The following is an 18,120-nucleotide window of genomic DNA, read 5'->3' on the forward strand; positions in this document are numbered from 1 at the left end:
TTTCCAATTACATCAGCTCTTTCCAGTGGAGACAGGTCATGGTACTTATAGATCTGCAGCTACAGGTTTAAGAGTATTTGACAAATAGCCATAATTTAAAATACAATTATTAAAAAAGATAAGATGGATGCTGTACAACTTTTTCTGTATGTGTATGACAGTAAAGGAAGTACAGAAACTTTTCCGCAGTTGTTAATATGACAGGATTATATTTGGAGTTCTGTTTCACCAACATTACAAAGGAGGAGCTAGTATTTTGAAATTAAAAAGATTTCCCCAGAACTATGTCGGGTGAGTGCATGTGATCCAAATAATAACAATGTAAAGACAAAATGTATGTAACTCCTTAGTCTTTATCACAGGTTATTGCAAGGCAAGGCATGGTTTCTAGGCACATGGATTTATAACTATAGCTCCACTGAGTGAATGAAAAACTACAGCAAGCCAAACATTTCATCGAGGTCACCATGACTGATGTAATGAATGAAAAAAATGTAACCTTGCAAAGGGTGGAGGCTCATATTCAGAAATCTTGTGTTCTCTTTTATTTCAGACCTCTGTGTTCAGAATCCCTGAAATAAAGGGTGTCTCAAAAAACGTGGCTATTAATGAAGTGAACAAAGATCTCTTTGGTTCCAATAAAAACAGCTCTTTCCTTGAATTCCTCAGAACTATTGTTTCAGTAAAAAAGCCAACACAGTTAAACGATTTTACAAACCGATAAACACTCATAACTCTGGTTCTAACCCATGAACAGTCCATGAAGTGAACATTGGATGACACAAATGAGAACACAGCCTACAAGGGAGTAACATCTCCCACTACTGGCATGTTCTTAGCTCTCAGCTGAATTAGGTTTTCCAGTTTGGGCCTCACTCTTTTAAGTTAGACATGAATCAGTTTGGGGGAGGACAGGAGTTTCCAGGGAACTATTAATCATTCCCAGCCAGAAAAGACTGAAATGGCTGAAGGTGCTCAGCTTAAGGGAGGGAACACTGGATGGAGACTATGCAGATGGACTTGAAATGTCTGTTGCTATGAAAGAAAGGAAAATCTTGATTTCTGTGCCTATGGCGAATAAAAAAGGAAACAGGGAGGTTAAATTGAAGAAGAAATTATTCAGGTATAGGCATCGGGAAAGCTTTTAAGAGGAAGTGTAAAATGCTGAAATAAATTCCCTGAGGATTTTGTGGAGTTAGGCATCTTGAAGAACAAGTTAGACAACATCTGTCAGGAATAGCATTTGCACAGTTCATCCTGCCCTAGGGAAAAAGGAGGAACTTGACAAAATATTGACTTCCTTTCCTAGCCTTATTTTTATGACTGAAATAGGAAAAAAAAAAGTTTCCTAGAATAAGATTATTTAAGTTTAAATTTCATAAACTAACATTCAAATTATCATGGTTACTATTTAAATTTGTTGACAAAACCTTCCAGAGTTTTCATATAAATTTCCAGTTATGTTGCTCCTATAGGCTATGATGATAAAGATGAAAAAAACCCCATCAGAGTAGATAAGAAAAGGTCATTTTCTTGCTGTGAATTTGCTGTTACAAATGAGTATGTTATCCTTAAATCTGAATATTTTTATTTTCAAGAACAAACACCAATAGAAAGGTTATTTAAAGCATATGTCCTGGTTCTGGCTTGGACAGAGTTAATTTTCTTCCTAGTATCTGGCACAGTGCTGTGTTTCAGATTTAGTATAAGAATGTTGATAACACACTGATGGTTTAGTTGTTGCTAAGCAGGGCTTACACCAGTCAAGGACTTTTCAGATTCCCCTGCTCTGCCAGGTGCACAAGAAGCTGGGGGGGAAGAAGAAGGAGGGGAGGGGAGGGGAGGGGAGGGGAGGGTGTTTTCCCAAGTAATCGTTAGGTGTGATGGAGCCCTGCTCTTCCAGAGATGGCTGAGAGCCTGCCTGCCCATGGGAAGCAGTGAATTCTTTGCTTTGCTTTGCTTGTAAGCACAGCCCTTGGTTTACCTATTAAATTGCCTTTATATCAACCCATGAGTTTTCTCACTTTTACTCTTCCAATTCTCTACCCCATCCCACCAGGGGCAAGTGAGCAAGCAGCTGTGTGGGGCTTCATTGCTGGCCAGGGTTAAACCATGACAATATTATTTAACTTGGGGTTTTTGAGGAAAAAAAACCCATGGCAATTCTATCTTCCTCTCAGTCCTTTTTCCCATATTCTCTTGTCCTTAAGCAACATATGAGTATTTATTATAGCTTGGATAGTTTTGGTTTTGTATGTCTGTGTATTTTTGTTGAGAAATTGAAAAATATAAATGAAGATCCTGAAAACTTTTCCCAAGAATTTTTATCTAAGAAGTATTTCCTCATGAATGTATTGTCCTGCTCTAATAGTTATTATTGCCATATAGAGGACATTCAAACATTCTGGTGTGTTGTGTACATTGTAAAAGCTCTTATAAAAAAAGCTCTTATATACATAGCTCAAAGTGACCTAAAGTAGAAGGAATAAATATATTTGGCCAAGTTTAATTTTAGTTCATCAGTATATTTAAATGTGAATACAGTAGAGAACTCAGGATAACATTTATTGATTTGGATTCCATCTTAACCTACAATTTTAAAAAGGACTGTGCCGACTCTTAAGATTGATCCACTAGGCTAAACCTAGTGGCTTTTTAAGACAGCTGGGGTATCCAAGCCTTGTGAAGAACACTATTAAAGGCCTTCTGGTGTCACAGCTGAAGGCTAAAAAAGATATTCTAGGGTTCTTAAAATGTGAATTGCACCTGAATTTCTCACTTCTCCTTTAGGCAAATATGTTTATTTGCAATTCTTTCTGTGTGATCTACGTCCAAAACACAAAGCTTTCACAGAAGTTTGGTCAGCCTGGTCTTTTTCTTCTATCACTGAACACTAGCGGAATTAATAAAGAGAACTAACCACAGCTCAGAGACTGATATTGTACAGCTAATTTTTAAGTCACAGCTTGGCAGTGTCTTAATTTGAAGACATGGACAGATCTTCATATCTCAAGGCTGAAATTGTTCCTTTTTGCAATTGATCATCAGGAACAGGATGGACTTCAAATTCCACCACTGATTTTAGATGAATGGTGATATTAGATCAGTACAGACCAGAAAGAATACAAGTTGTTCCTCCTTGGTGAGAAAGGCAGGTAACAGAAGATACAGACCTTCCACAGAGAAATTGCCCACAAAACAACCTGCCCAATTCTGTTGTTGGAATACGTGATAACGAACTCTTCTCAACCATTACAATGGATCAAACCCAAACCTGGTGTTTAGGTCTAGGGTCTATTAGGTATGTTTTTAATCTGTTTAAACTTGTCAGTCTACACACAGAATGGTCACTAACATATTTTACTGTAGCCTCTTGCAGGCAGCTATGAGCTATCTGAAGATCTAAACCATAGTGAAGAGGAAACTTAACAGTGGTTCATGCACCCTCTTGCCTCTGCACTTGAAATTTTCCCTTCTGAGAGAAAAAAAAGAAATATAATGGACAAACTGGAAGGAAAAAATGAAAAAAACAAATATATAAATCAGTACCTTATACAGAGTTTTGTGGAATGGAACTAAAAAGAAAAATGAAATTGAAAACAGGGCCATAATAATGTGAATCTCCTTGCTTAAAATCAGAGGACCTATGACACCCTCTATCATGTGAAAGAGATGGATTTTTTAAAAGCACACGTTTCCCATGATGTCCATTAACTGTGTGATTTTATTTTATTTTATTTTTTAATGTAGGATTAACATTACAGAAAGAGGATAAATGAAGACTAAAAAGCATTGGTAAGAGGATAGCCTAAAAGTATCATCTTACTAATGAGAAAGCAGAATTATTTAATCAGTATGAAGAGCAGGGGAAAAAAAGATTAAAAAGAAAAATCTGTTCTGTTTATTTGTTTTTTTTCCAAAGAAAATTATGTAAACTCCATTACTGAAGCATTTAAAGCTGCCCGGGAAGAAAGATCTAAGCAGCATATTTTCAAAAGAAAATGAAGTATCCTTCCCATATTTACCTCTCATCTTGATGTATTTCCCACCAGGGTCAAATGATTACAAACATTAATACAACTTTGAAAGAATGCATGTTAAAGTAATGATGCAGAAGGACTCAAAGGAACATGCTCTTTTTATTGGCCAAGAATGTTCATACAGTGGCTCTCTGCTTTTGAAAATCTGGACTTTCCAATTGGTTCGCATAAAATTGTTTATGAACCATTTCTGGTCTGTCATGACTTAGAAGGATGATGTCCTAAACATGTATCAGAGCTTCCTAAGCAGGATCAGGGCTGACTCCCTTCACTCACATGGAAGTATGTACTTGTGTGTGAAATTATAATGCTTGCAAATATGAGTTAGTCCCGTGGCAATTCCTAGCATTTTAGTGTATCATTTTAATCCCTTTAAAAAGCTTTCACATTCTATCTTCCTCTATTAGACATATGCCACACTTCATCCAGCTCCAAAGAGGATTATGAATATATAAATCAATCCAAAGAACGCTATCCCAAACAGGGAGTTCTGAATTTTTTATTCTACCTCTATGCACTTTGTCACACTGGGATTCCTGGTCTGCAGTTCACTAAGAGGAAGTAATACTCTTTCTCCCAGTTGCACTTATCTGCAACTCATTCTTGGAAAAATAACCAACCTTGACCCAAGATTGACCCTGAAATAGCCCTGGGGGGCAGGGGAAGGGGGGAGAAGCGGTGGAGCTAAGACTAAGCTAATACTGTCCAACTGACACGGTGCAGCGCACACAAAATAAGAATTCAGACCAAGCCTTTCTGTCAGGTGTGACACATCTATCATGTAAGATGAGGCTTTCAAAGGATCTGAATGAAACCTCATCCTGTTTTTTTCATCTGTTTCAGTGTTCTTTAGAATACAATAGACATTTGAAAACAAATTGCAGCTATATACAGCATATTTCATTGCAGTAATTCAGAGCAATATTCATAAGAGGAGGTCTCAAGAGTTACAATCCACTCTGTTGTTGTCACTGTGTTACTCACGGCACACTGACAGCAAAAGCATGGTCCATGTATAAATATGAACATATTCATACACACAGCGAAAAAAAATATAAATCAAGCAGTAGCTCAGACCCCTTTTTCTTTCTTGATGGCTAAAAAAATGTCATCCTTGTGAATGAGCACAGTGCACAAAGTGGTCCACGGACTGAGTTGTATAATTGATAAGTTAAAGATAAATATATTTTTAGGTGGTTAGGTGATTTTTTGGATTGCAAATAAAAGGAAAGAAAAAAACAAAGTTTGATAAATTATGCTCTAGTTTGGAGTATCAACATAATAAAAGAAAATGAAATTGAACTTAGACTCGGGGATCATGGACTCAGGTTGTCCCAAGAGGTACCAACTATCACCATTGCTTAGGGAACAGTATCATTCTTTGGTGTATCAAAACTATTATTTTCCTCTGGCTAATCTGCATTCTTGTTCAGTTTTGTTCCTTGACAAAGAAAAGCTCTGAAATCCTCTAAACTACTTGTCCTTTTTGCCTGTGTGCTTGCTTTGCTCTGGTCAGTAACTTCTCGTTATAAATGAGATCATAGAATCATAGAATCACTTTGGTTGGAAAAGACCTTTAAGATCATCGAGTCCAACCTTTAACCTAACCCTGACATCCCACCACTAAACCATGTCCCTAAGCACCTCATCTATCCTTCTTTTAAATACCTCCAGGGAGGAGGACTCTACCACCTCCCTGGGCAGCCCATTCCAGAGCCTGACAACCCTTTCAGTGAAGAAGTTTTTCCTAATGTCTAGCCTAAACCTGCCCTGGCGCAGCTTCAAACCATTCCCCCTTGTCCTATCATCTATTACCAGGGAGAAGAGGCTGACCCCCACCTCACTACAGCCTCCTGTCAGGCAGTTGTAGAGGGGGATCAGGTCTCCCCTCAGCCTCCTCTTCTCCAGACTAAATAACCCCAGTTCCCTCAGCCGCTCCTCGTATGACTTGTGCTCCAGACCCCTCACCAGCTTGGTTGCTCTCCTCTGGACATGTTCCAGCAACGCAACATCTTTCTTGTAGTGAGGGGCCCAAAACTGAACACAGTCTTCAAGGTGCAGCCTCACCAGCACGGAGTACAGGGGCACTATCACTTAATCAATTAGCTTTTAAAAAATATTTACATTTGGTTCCTTTAAAAAAGAAGAGAGACCTGTTCTTGGTGACTGTGGGGTGAAGTAGAAGTCATATGTCCACATATTCATTCCCAAAATGCTTAGTATTTAAGGACTGAAATAAGTATTAGCATTTAATGGAAAAGAACACCTTAGTAGAGGGCCGTAGGTGTGAATATTAAGCCCAGCTTCCAAAAAAAAATCTGTTTGGCTGCTTGAATAGACTTTTTGGTGTTAACTTTATCTCTAAAATGTGCAAATTTTACTCTCTACTTGAAATTGGATACTTCAAATATTACATGACTGAACAAGGAAATGATTGGCAAAGGAAAAAAAGGAAAACTGGCTATCACATGAGTATGGAATATTGTCCTTTAATTTAAAAGTATCATGTTAGGGTCCCAATACTGTTATTCACACGTATTTATCACTGGGAGGACATTTAAGTACATCAAGATGATTTGGAGCAGGGGCTCTATTTATTTAGCATTACTTGTGCTTAATTGGTAAGCAAATTATGCTCTGAAAATAATTCAGTAGAGCCATTTTGTATTAAACTGTATTGCTTTATCACTTACATTTTTTAAATAAAACTGAAAACTAGAACCTTACTGCACTGCATCAGACAATTTACTTTTCAAATTGAGAACTTCTGTAGAAATCACAGTCTGATTCTTATGTACCTTGTTAATGATCAAAATTTCAGAAGTTTGAATACCTAGAAAGATCGTTCAGTATTTTTACTTCTTTTTACGTCAGAAAAAAATATGCTTCTCTTTAAAATCCATTGTATAACCAAAAAAGAAAATATCAGGAACACAGCTTGGCAAGATGGTGTTACTTGTCCTCATTCCTCTCTTTTAAATGACTATCATGTGAAAGACAGGAATGACAACACAGAATAAAGAACTCCTCTTTTATTTACTGAATAGACACAACAGTGTAACTTCAAAAGCATCTTTGAAAAAGCTAAAATATTCATTGCCAAGAGGATTTGGATATAGATTCTGATCTTATTTTTTCTACAGTAACTAGGTGTAAATCCAGCAGCTTCAGTGGAGAGTAAATTATATCCTAATGTGGTCCCCAATTCTGCGTCAGCCATCTATCATTGACATAGGGATGACAATAGGGATCCCCAGCCATAGGGATTTCTTAGTAGCCTCTCTCAAGCTCATTTTCAAGAAAAATTGTTACAGTAGAAGCTCTTTTGTAATATTTGAAACAAAATTTCATTCTGAGGTGATAAAATATTCACAACCAAAAGTGTATGTTTGTGTACAGTTGGGTAAGACTAGTTAAATATGAATAAATAAATATGTATGTGTGTATATATCTCTCTTTTAATTATTATTAAAACTGCTCAGACTTCCTTAACTGAGGATTGAAACCGAAATAACCAATGAGATTCACAATATCATGTCAAATCTGGCTTCTGTCTAGAAAAGTCGATGAAATTTCAAACACGTGGAATTGAACAAGGTCCAGAAGTATAAATTGTCAAGAAGCATTGATTCACTGCCCTCTGAAGAAGCCAGTACCTTTCTCAGTACCTCTATGACTCATTTAAACCTGTTTGCCTGTTCCAGTGCTTCCTTTCAAATCTCCAGTTCTGGTGATCCAGAGGGTGGGAACATTTTCAAGAGCATTCTGTGCTCCCAGATCTCTGTTTTCGCAGTCATCCACCATCTTTTTAATTAAAAAAACACAGGGAAGGTTAGAGGAAAGTCTAGTCCCAGTCACAAAAGTTTAGACCAGGAAAAAAAAACCAAAACAACTCTCTTCAAAATACTTATTTCATGAATAACAAGAGGCAACTGGTTTTCAGCTCTGCAAGAATATTCAGCCTGTTCCCTGTGCCAGACACAGCTGATCCCAACTGGTCCCAGCCGGCTCCAAGGGCCCCACCGCAGGGCACAGCTGAGCCCCTCAGCCAAGCTGGGGGCGCCGGGGGGAGGCAAAAGCGGTTTCGGAAAGGGCCAGAGGCGGCCCAGGCCGAGGAGGAGGAAGGCAAGGAGGGAGCAGCAGCAGAGGCAGCCCCAGGCCGCAGGAGGAGGAGGAGGAGGGCAGGAGGTGCTGCAGGCCCGCAGCAGGGATCCCCTGCAGCCCTGGAGAGACCCCGCTGGAGCAGAGCCCCAGCCTGCAGCCCGGGGAGGGCCCCAGGCCGCAGCAGGGGGATCTTTCCTGCAGGAGCTGCGGCCGTGGAGAGCCCAGGCGGGAGCAGGTTGTCCCTGAGGGACTGCAGCCCGGGGAAGGGCCCGCGCTGGAGCAGGGAGACGGGTGAGGAGGGAGGAGCGGCCCAGAGGGGCTGGCAGGGACTGACCGCAACCCCCATCCCAACTTTTCTAGATTTTCCTGGGTTCTTTTAAATTCACATATATTTAAGTGAGGGGAAATGGCAGTCATTTATGCAGTAATATAGAGAGACTTATTCATAGATGCTCACCAGTACTGCTGTTTAGCAGCTGACATGGATGTAATCCTTGCTAAGGGGTACAATTCACTTTCATGGAAGCAATTAGTCATATTCCGTGACCCTAATTACGCCTAGAATCATGATCATATTCATGCAATATTCAGATTAGACAAAAGATATGAGACCTGATTCTCTGCTAAGTTACTCTGCTTTAGGTCCAGTAAGTGTCTTCTAATTAACACTTGTCTCAGTGAAAGGAAAATGAAGTCCATACTTACGCATCCACCTAGATTAGTTTAGATTTGCTTAGATTAGGAGAAATTGTCTAATGCATATGTAAAAGCTATGAGTAGACGACCATAGTAATACTAACATATTACTTCTAATAAATCCTCTTCAATACTTAAACAAATTAAACTCTCATCAGCTGGTACATAATACTTCCATTGTCATTGACTTAAAAATAAAATGACCTGGCAGTAAAGAGACACTTTGACTATTGCCATTACCTGCTGTTGAAAAATGGGAATTACTTGCAGGCAGTAGAGGGTTCCATTTGCAATTAAATTAGCACTAGTGGACATTTCACCCACAGCCAGGGAGATCATTGGAGAGGGGAAAAAGACAGATTCTAATTTATCACAAGCTACTGGTTCTTTGTGAAAGAGACAGGTTTAAGCTATTCTTGTCCATTTTCTGAAACCCACAGGAGCTTGAAAATTATCTGATCATCTAACTGAATGATTTATAACTCCCTTTTGGCCCCATGCAAGGAATTGCCCCCAACAATTAATCTTCCTGGATATAATTGGAGTTAAAATTAAAACTACATTACTCCGTGATTCATTAGGACGAACTTGGCATGGACTTTTGTAACAGCTTCAGGTAACATACCCAGTAACAATGGCACATGATATCATGATTGGTTAGCCAAAAATTAAAATGAGGGAGGTAAAATTAACACAAATAACAACCTTTTATCAAGACATCAATACCTTCCAGCTGTTCAGTTCTATGGTAGCAAATTGCTGCAGTAGCAATTACCTGATATTGGTAAATGAAGCTATTCTTATGCCCCAGTGATATAAAACACAGTGCAATTAAAAAAAAAGTCACTAGCAAAAGTAAATATCTGCTCCCCATTCAAACCTAGGAAAGAATCTGTGTCCCTAGTAAGGCTTAGAATGGATTAGCAGAGAGCACCAGACCTGTTCACAGGCCACAGGAGACCCTTTCAGGTGCAGAAGAAAAAACCTTTTTTTTTTGGCCAATGGCCTGACTGCACATTTGCAGAGAATAAGCACATAGTGCGAGTCTTTTCATGAAAGCTATTAGACCCCTCGAGTGCTTTGCAAACAAGATTTCACAGCAAAAAGTGCAAACCAGCGCAGCAGGGTTAAGACTTAAAACAGTCTCTTTGAAAAGGGAACTGCTTTTCTTCCCAAGGCAGTGTCCTGTGAGGAAATCCACCCTAAAGTTTCATTGATAAATTTTAGTGCTTAGCTTGCTGAGTTTCATTTGCCTGTTTTTCTTCATTTCCTCTAGGGGCGTTTCTCAGTCAAGATGAACAATCAAGGCACAACAGACAAAATCTGTTTGCCAAAATGTGGGCGTACAGTGCCATTTCAGATGCTGCGAAACATTTTTCCTGACTCCCGGCTGCAGCTCCAGAAGGACTCGGGTATCTGAGAGGCCTGTTATCACAGCCAGTGGTCTCAGGAAGATGTTTTGGATACTCTGGTGTGTAAGTCAGACTACAGACTGGGACTGAAGTAGCTGATATTCAAATTTCAAGTAATTTCAGTCAAAAAAATCATGACAGAATATTATCCAGTAGAGGAAAGTATTAAATTGGCTTTCTGGAGGAATGTTACTTCCCAGATATACAAGTGTGCTAACATTTACTGTGAAACCTTACTTGCCTCATTTTACTCACTAGTGAAATGGGATTAATCTTCCCCATATTCTGCAGAATAAATTCCTTAACATTGGTGAGCTCCTGGGATCTCCAATAACCAGAGATATACTGATATATATTCGTCTTTCTTCATTCGTATTAGTCCATGACTGATCCATTATGGTTTGTTATAGGAAGGTTGTACTACCCTACTGAATGCCAGCCAGGATAACTCTGAACAATGTTACATCTGTGTAGCACAATGTGACATGGGGCAGAAATAGCTTCAGCTTCATCTCTGGAAGCTGCATAGCTGTTCCCTCTGTGCAGCATCCAATGTTATCAGAAGGTATTTTTGTAGAAAACAGACATGTCTGCCCAGTGCTACACTGTGTGTTGCAGAATTATGCTGAAAGCCCCATATGCTCTACTCAGAAGTAGAGCAGAGCAATCTTTTGCAGCACTAGCATCATTACCATGTGGTAGATAACACACACTTTTTTTTATTCCATTTCGGCTGCTTCCATTGTTTGTTTTTGCAGTTTTGTTGATTCCCCCCCCGCCCCCTCCCCCCCATTTCCCTGCATATTCAGAAACCTCCTTGGTTTGTGCCATAATATTTTTTTTTTTTCTTCAGTCATGCATTTTCTGTACAGAATGCCATCTAGGAGGAATAGACTGATAAATGAACCTGCTGTTGACATTACATCTTATGCTCCATGCCAAGACAACACAAGCCCCTGCTGTGTAGTTTGAGCTACATCCCAGTGCTGAAGAATAAAAACTCCAGATGTAAGAGTACCAGGAATGAAAGACTTCAGCTTTACAATAAATTTTCACATCAATTTTTGTCAATGTTCATGCAGCTCAATTATCATCAGTGAGCACTGTATTTTCTAGAAGCATGAGAGAATTACAGGCCCATAACAACAGGAGGAGGACCCAACTTGGAAAATAAATAAGGACAATATTAAACAAAAGCCTTTTTGAGATTGGGACTCATGACTCTGCTGTATGAACAATAAAGGCTAATCCTTAAAATACTGAGGTATCCTTATGAATATTTTCTTACTGGTAACCTCTCCGTGGACAATAGTTTTGTCTCACAGTTTAAGAACAACTCTCCTTCTATGCTCTCCATCATAAAAGACTTTGAAAACTAAATGGGAGTAAGGTTGTTCCTTTACCCAAAGAAATACGTTTCTGCCAGAGAGCTGAAAAGCAGCAGCACTAGAAGATTTTTCTGTTTTTCTGTGCATTATAATATGTAGGTTAAGAATAAATAGGATAGTCTGTAGTATTGTCAGTAGAACATTCATAAACCATCATAAACATGAAATAATTACTTCTGCATCACAGACCTCAGACACTCAGACCAAGCTCCCTTTCTATTGATTCAAGCACCGTACATGTCCGTAATAAGGAGCCCCAGAGAGGTAACAGCTTTGCCAACCCTACTTTCTTTTAAGGGTAGGGATTTATAAGAAGGCAAGTTTTAAGAGTCAACCCTGCAAAAGATATTTGTGCAAACCATGTCTGGATCAGTACACAAGTTATCTGTTAAAGATCATACATGAAACTTGAGGCAGACTTAGTAAGGAAGCTCAGCTCTGTCGAAGGTGGTATTTGGTCCCTTAAAGAGCATTGGAGCATTCCCTTTCTGTCACACTTTTCAGGAAGAAAAATGGAGCAGGCTGGCTTTACTGACAAAGCCAGTTTTCTGGAGAGGGCAGTACTAGAAATGTCCATCAGAGGTCAGAAGATAATCCTCGATCATCCAACATGCCTGAGAAATGTGATCCTTGACAAATCCTGAATAGATTTCAAATTGGAAAAGCTCCTGAGGTAAATAAGATGTACCTTTGCTGAGAAGAGGAAATGAACTGAAGAAGAATCTACCTAAATGTGTTACAATTTGGGTGTTTTTCCCCTTTTACTGCTCTAACAATGAAGGATTATGGCAAAGCTTTACCAAATAATGAAGACATATGACATAAGGGAATGAAAACTGCTCAAATTGTCAACACATTTTGTTTTGCTGCTCAGTATAAATCTTTTCTTTGCAGATGAAGAAGTTATTCATTATGTTGTAGATAAATTCAGAAATGTGTTTTACACTGATTTAGCATTGTACTTAATTGGTTTTAAATCTAATGCACTGCAATAAACCTTAAGTGCTACTTTGCTGTGAAATTTAAAAGTGAGCAGTGCTGTAATTTTGCTTTGGTAGAATTTCTCTGGAAGCAAATATGGCTCATTTCAACAGTCTCTCACTGGGAATAAACCGACAAAAAATCCCCTTAAAATGTAACTTTCTTAAATGACCTCAGTTTCTAAAATCTCACATTTGATGACTGCATTATTTGTGGGGTTTAGGTTTGTGAGACAGATACAATAGCAAATCTGGAATCATGACAATTAGCATTTTAGTTCCTAATAATGCAAAAAAGCATCAGACTATTAGCAAGTGACAGCTGGTGCACCAGAGCAACGAGTGTCTTAGAAGCACAAAGGAAAGCAACACAAAATACTGCTGACGTTTTGCAGACCTGAAAACCATACCTATACTTTCTGCTGCCTCGACCTGGACTGTAACCACAAGACTACTGTCCTCAATAACAGATAGTGACTCCTTGAGAGTTAAGATATTCTGCCAGACTGGATTTCTGTGCTGTCAGCCTTTCTGACTCCTACCCATAGGATAAATTTTCCATACCCTTGATTTCTTTTAACACTGTTTTTCAGAGAATAACTGTCCTGAAGGTGTGGCACGTAGCCACCAAACATAGCAATATGGCAGCCCAACTACTACTCTGCATCTGTCTTCCTGAACTTCTCCTTTCTTCCTATTCTTTCATTTCCACATGAATCACAGCCCAGATGTCATGAAGTTTGATGTCTTGACTTCCTAAATGAACCTCTGTGCATAACCTACCTCCTAAACAAAAATTTTAACATTTTTTCTTTCATAATAATGCTTTTAAAAAATATATTGGCTCTTTTATTTTCAAATTACTTTTCATCAAAATCTCAGTCTTCAAAAATCTTTAGCCAAATTCAAATAAAACCCATTTTTTTATACAAATGTCTATATTTTTGTCTTTGTAAGCTGTTTCTGACTTTTTTTTTAAATATATATATATTTGATCATAATGTCCTAAATAACTTTTGACTGGCAACCATCAAGTGGTTTATTTTTCTTACTCTCAGACTGATGTATCTGATCTTTATAATCTTTATGTATGACCTTCTATTCCATTACTCAATATCTCGTTGTAAGTTATAAAACATCACAAAATAAGACTAGGAGATGAAAGGGGAAATAAAAGCACATTTATTCATAACATTAAAGAAAAAAAGCAAGGTGTCATCCTCTCATTGAAGGCATTTATATGAATTTTACTCAGGATTTAAGGCAAGAAAAACACAGAATAGGAATTGAATTTGTCTGTAGCTCATGGCACTAGAGCTTTGGCCAACCATGTGAATGCCAATCTCACATACAGCCTCAAGATGACGATTCACTGAAGTACCTACACCAAAAAAGGTTGCAATTACTGTTGCAAACATACTGGATGAAATTAAGTCAGGGTAGCTGAGGACAGTTTTATCTCATGTACTTATTTGGATGCCTACCAGAAGCACACCAATACTTTTGAGATTTTTCTCCAAACTCAGGCAATGTTTTTGAAACACTCAGTTGTGGGCAGAATCTGCTGTTTAATTCAAGGCGAATCAGAGACCTCCTAGAGTTAATTGATTTCTCAAGACAGAGGACATTTTTTTTTTCCTCTTCTTTCTTTCCTGAGATTACCAGGTAACAGTATGACCTGTCACATTTCATTTCTAATTTTAATTTTCACATTTCATTGGTTGGTTGGTTGGGGTTTTTGGTTTGGTTTCGTTTAGTTTTTTTACAGAAATGCCATGATACGGTGCAGGAGACAGACAACAACTTGCAAATGGCTTGTTGTTATAGTGACATAATGAGAGAGTGAAACAATTACCAATCTTAAAAGTACCTCAGACATCCTAGTATCCTTATCTACATGCTATCTTCTACAGAAAGTGTACGATATGCTGTGACTTGCAAGAAAAGCTTATTTGTTAGACTTTAGTAAGTTTTCTGGCATCTTACAAAGCTTCAGGGGAAAAAAAAAAAGTCAAGAAAAGCCACCCAGCAGCACACTGTTTACTTTAAGTAATGCCAGCTCTGCAGTATGAACCAGCTTTTCTCAGCTTAATTTTTTCTGAGTAGCAAGTAAAAATATCTGGATAGTCCCAGGCACAGTCTGTACACATCCCAGTCTTTTCACCTCATCCTCAAATCTGATCTTACTTGCCAGCTTGCTCATCTCCATTTCCTCCAATCTGCATCACTGTATTATACTGTTTGTATCTGCTTCCCTCATTTTCCAACATCATTTGTAGCTGCAGCTATCAAAACAGAGATAGACAAAGTTATATTTAGCAGAAGCACAGTTCCATCACAGTCACTTATTAGAAGCATTGATTAACCAAGAACAGGGAAAATGCATAGTTTAAACATTTCAGTTCATGCCTGTGAGTTAATTAGAAACACCTAATTAAGAGTGATCAGCTATTGACCTCTATTAGCATGCATTTTGAACATAGATTATTGATCATCTGTGTTACGAAAAGTTATATGTTAATGAATGGCAAATATTAATAATGAACTCAATAATTACTAAAATTTAATTTCTTGGGAACATTATAGGCCTTTTGTAAATCTGCATTTTTTACCTGATAACCCACAAAAAATGTATGACAATTTTGAGCTGTTTTGCAAAATGGTCCCTTTCTCCTTCAGCGAAAATATCTAATCTCCTTGGATTTTTCTGATGTTACTTTGTAAATAATCTTAATAGAATATTGTCGTTACCAGTTCATTGATGCAAAATTAAGTACTTTACATAAAGGCACAAACCAGGGTCGTACCTCTTTCAGCCACAGGCTGAAAGACGTCCAAGTCTTTGCAACATATCTCTATGCTTTTCCTCTCTGCAAATTTTTCCATGCCATCTCTACGTCAGCTGGGAAATATCTGAGAGAAGAGACAATTTACCCTTCATCTACCCTCATGACAATCTCAGAAAAATCATGTTTCTTTAGCAATGTCAGCCCAATTTTCTTAATCCCCAGAGAAAATACTATGGGTAGTACCTCTTGGGCACCATATATTAGAGATCATAGAATTTTTTATGTTGGAAAAGACCATTAAGATCATCAAGTCCAACCCTTAACCTAACCCTGCCATCCCACCACTAAACCATGTCCCTAAGCACCTCATCTACCCGTCTTTTAAATACCTCCAGGGATGGGAACTCAACCACTTCTCTGAGCAGCCCTTTCCAATGCTTGACAACCCTTTCAGTGAAGAAATTTTTCCATCTAAATGCCCCCTGGTGTAACTTGAGGTCCTTTCCTCTCATTCTATCTCTTGCTACTTGGGAGAAGACACCGACACCCACCTCACTACACCCTCCTTTCAGGCAGTTGTGGAGAGGAATAAGGTCTCCCCTCAGCGTCTGTTTTCTCCAAGCCAAACAACCCCAGTTCCCTCAGCTGCTCCTCATAAGACTTGTGCTCCAGACCCCTCACCAGCTTTGTTGCCCTTCTCTGGACATGCGCCAGCCCCTTTCTTGTAGTGAGGGGCCCAAAACTGAACACAGTATTTGAGGTGCAGCCTCACCAGTGTCGAGTACAAGGGGACGATCACTTCCCTTCTCCTGCTGGCCACACTATTCTTGATACAAGCCAGGATGCTCTTGGACACCTGGACACACTGCTGGCTCATATTCAGCCAGCTGTTGGCCAATATCTCCAGGTCTTCTTCCCACCAGGCAGCTTTCCACCCACTCTTCCCCAAGCCTGTAGTGTTGCATGGGGTTGTAGTGAACCAGGTGTAGAACCTGGCAAACTTACTGAGCATGCACTCAATTCCCTCGTCCAGGTCATGGATAAAGATGTTAAACAGAACTGGCCCCAGTACTGAGCCCTGGGGAAAACCACTTGTGACCGGCCACCAAATGGATTTAACTCCATTCACCACAAGTCTTTGGGTTTGGCTGTCCAGCTAGTTTTTTACCCAGCAAAGAGTACACCCATCCAAGCCATGAGCATCCAGTTTCTCCAAGAGAATGTTGTGAGAAACAGTGTCTAAGGATTTACTAAAGTCTAGGTAAATGTCCACAGCCTTTCCCTCATCCACTAAGCGGGTCACATTGAAACAGATGGAGATCAGGTAGTCAAGCAGGACCTGCCTTTCTTAAACCCATGGTGACTGGGCCTGATCACCTGGTTGTTGGAGAATGCACACTAAGGTCGAAATTCCAGCTTTCATGATGTCAGTAGGAATTTTGCCATTAGCTTCAGGGGAATCAGGATTTAAAGCTTGGACTTTAGGTTAACGTTTCCCTCAGCTGGTAATAGTTCTTAAATGCTGTGGGCTGTATTTTCTTTTCTTCAGGTCTATTAGGACCATCTGTGACAAACATGCCGAGTCCTCAATAAAGTGTTTTTAAAGAAAAGCATATTGTTGAATTGATCATTTACAACGATCAAAGTTTTTAGAAACAGGACACTTTGTGGCTAAGCTTTAGAGCTTTGTGATGTATACTCATTTTGTGGAGGTGGCTTAACCTTACTCAGGTTTTTAGAATATCTTCAAATGATTTGAAATGAATGTATATACATTTAATGGAATATGTTGTATACTAATTTCAGCTACAGTAATTCGTGTTAATATTCAATAAACCTATTGTTAGTTCTTGATGTAGAATGGAAATAGCTTACTAGCATTTTCTTACAACATCATTAAAATATGCTATGCTGGTTAATCACATTGGCGCTTTGATATGGCCTTTTTACTTGTTTTTACAGTATAACATTTAGCACCTTCACGGGTATTCTTACAATATAATATCTTAGCGATCTGTCTACCTTTCTACCAACAGGCACTTTAAAGATGGCACAGGTACAGTCTGATATATGTAAAAAATATATTTGCAGAGGATAATGCAAATTTTTTAAACTTCAAGAAGACTAGTTGTCAAAGACTTTGGTAAAAACAAAAAATAATATACATGGGTAAAAATAGCTGATTATTTTTTCTAACAGAAAATATCGTAGGGCAAATAATCATTATAATTTCAGATTTGGGTAGGGAAGAGTGAAAGGAAGACTGTTTTTAAAGAAAGATAAGTTTTATTGTGTAAAAAGAGCAAAAATACTTGGAGAATCTACCGATTTTCAACTACATTTTTCTTCTCTTGAAGACTTTAATGAACTTGGGGTAGCCAGTCAACAGAAAGTTGATGCAAAACCTATCTCACTCATCTTTGCATCAGCCTGTAAGTGCTGCTGGGGCTAAGCCAAACACCTAGCTATTAGTAAAATGACAGCTTCCCTCATGAGTTTCCAGAATTGATTGTGGCCTCAAAGTTGCTTCTGCTGCAGACCTGGTCAGCAGTGAGAACAAAAGCATGATGATACCCAAAGCATAATTTAGCGTCTGGTTATTCTTGCCAAAAAATAGAGCAGAAAGAAGTTTTGAACTTTCCATAAGATATAGAATGCAAAAACTCCCATGATGATAAATGAGATCACTACTGTGTTAGTCAGCCTTGTTT

The sequence above is a fragment of the Egretta garzetta genome, unplaced genomic scaffold (genome assembly GCF_000687185.1).
Source record: "Egretta garzetta isolate BGI_Z169 unplaced genomic scaffold, ASM68718v1 scaffold167, whole genome shotgun sequence".
NCBI lineage: Eukaryota > Metazoa > Chordata > Aves > Pelecaniformes > Ardeidae > Egretta > Egretta garzetta.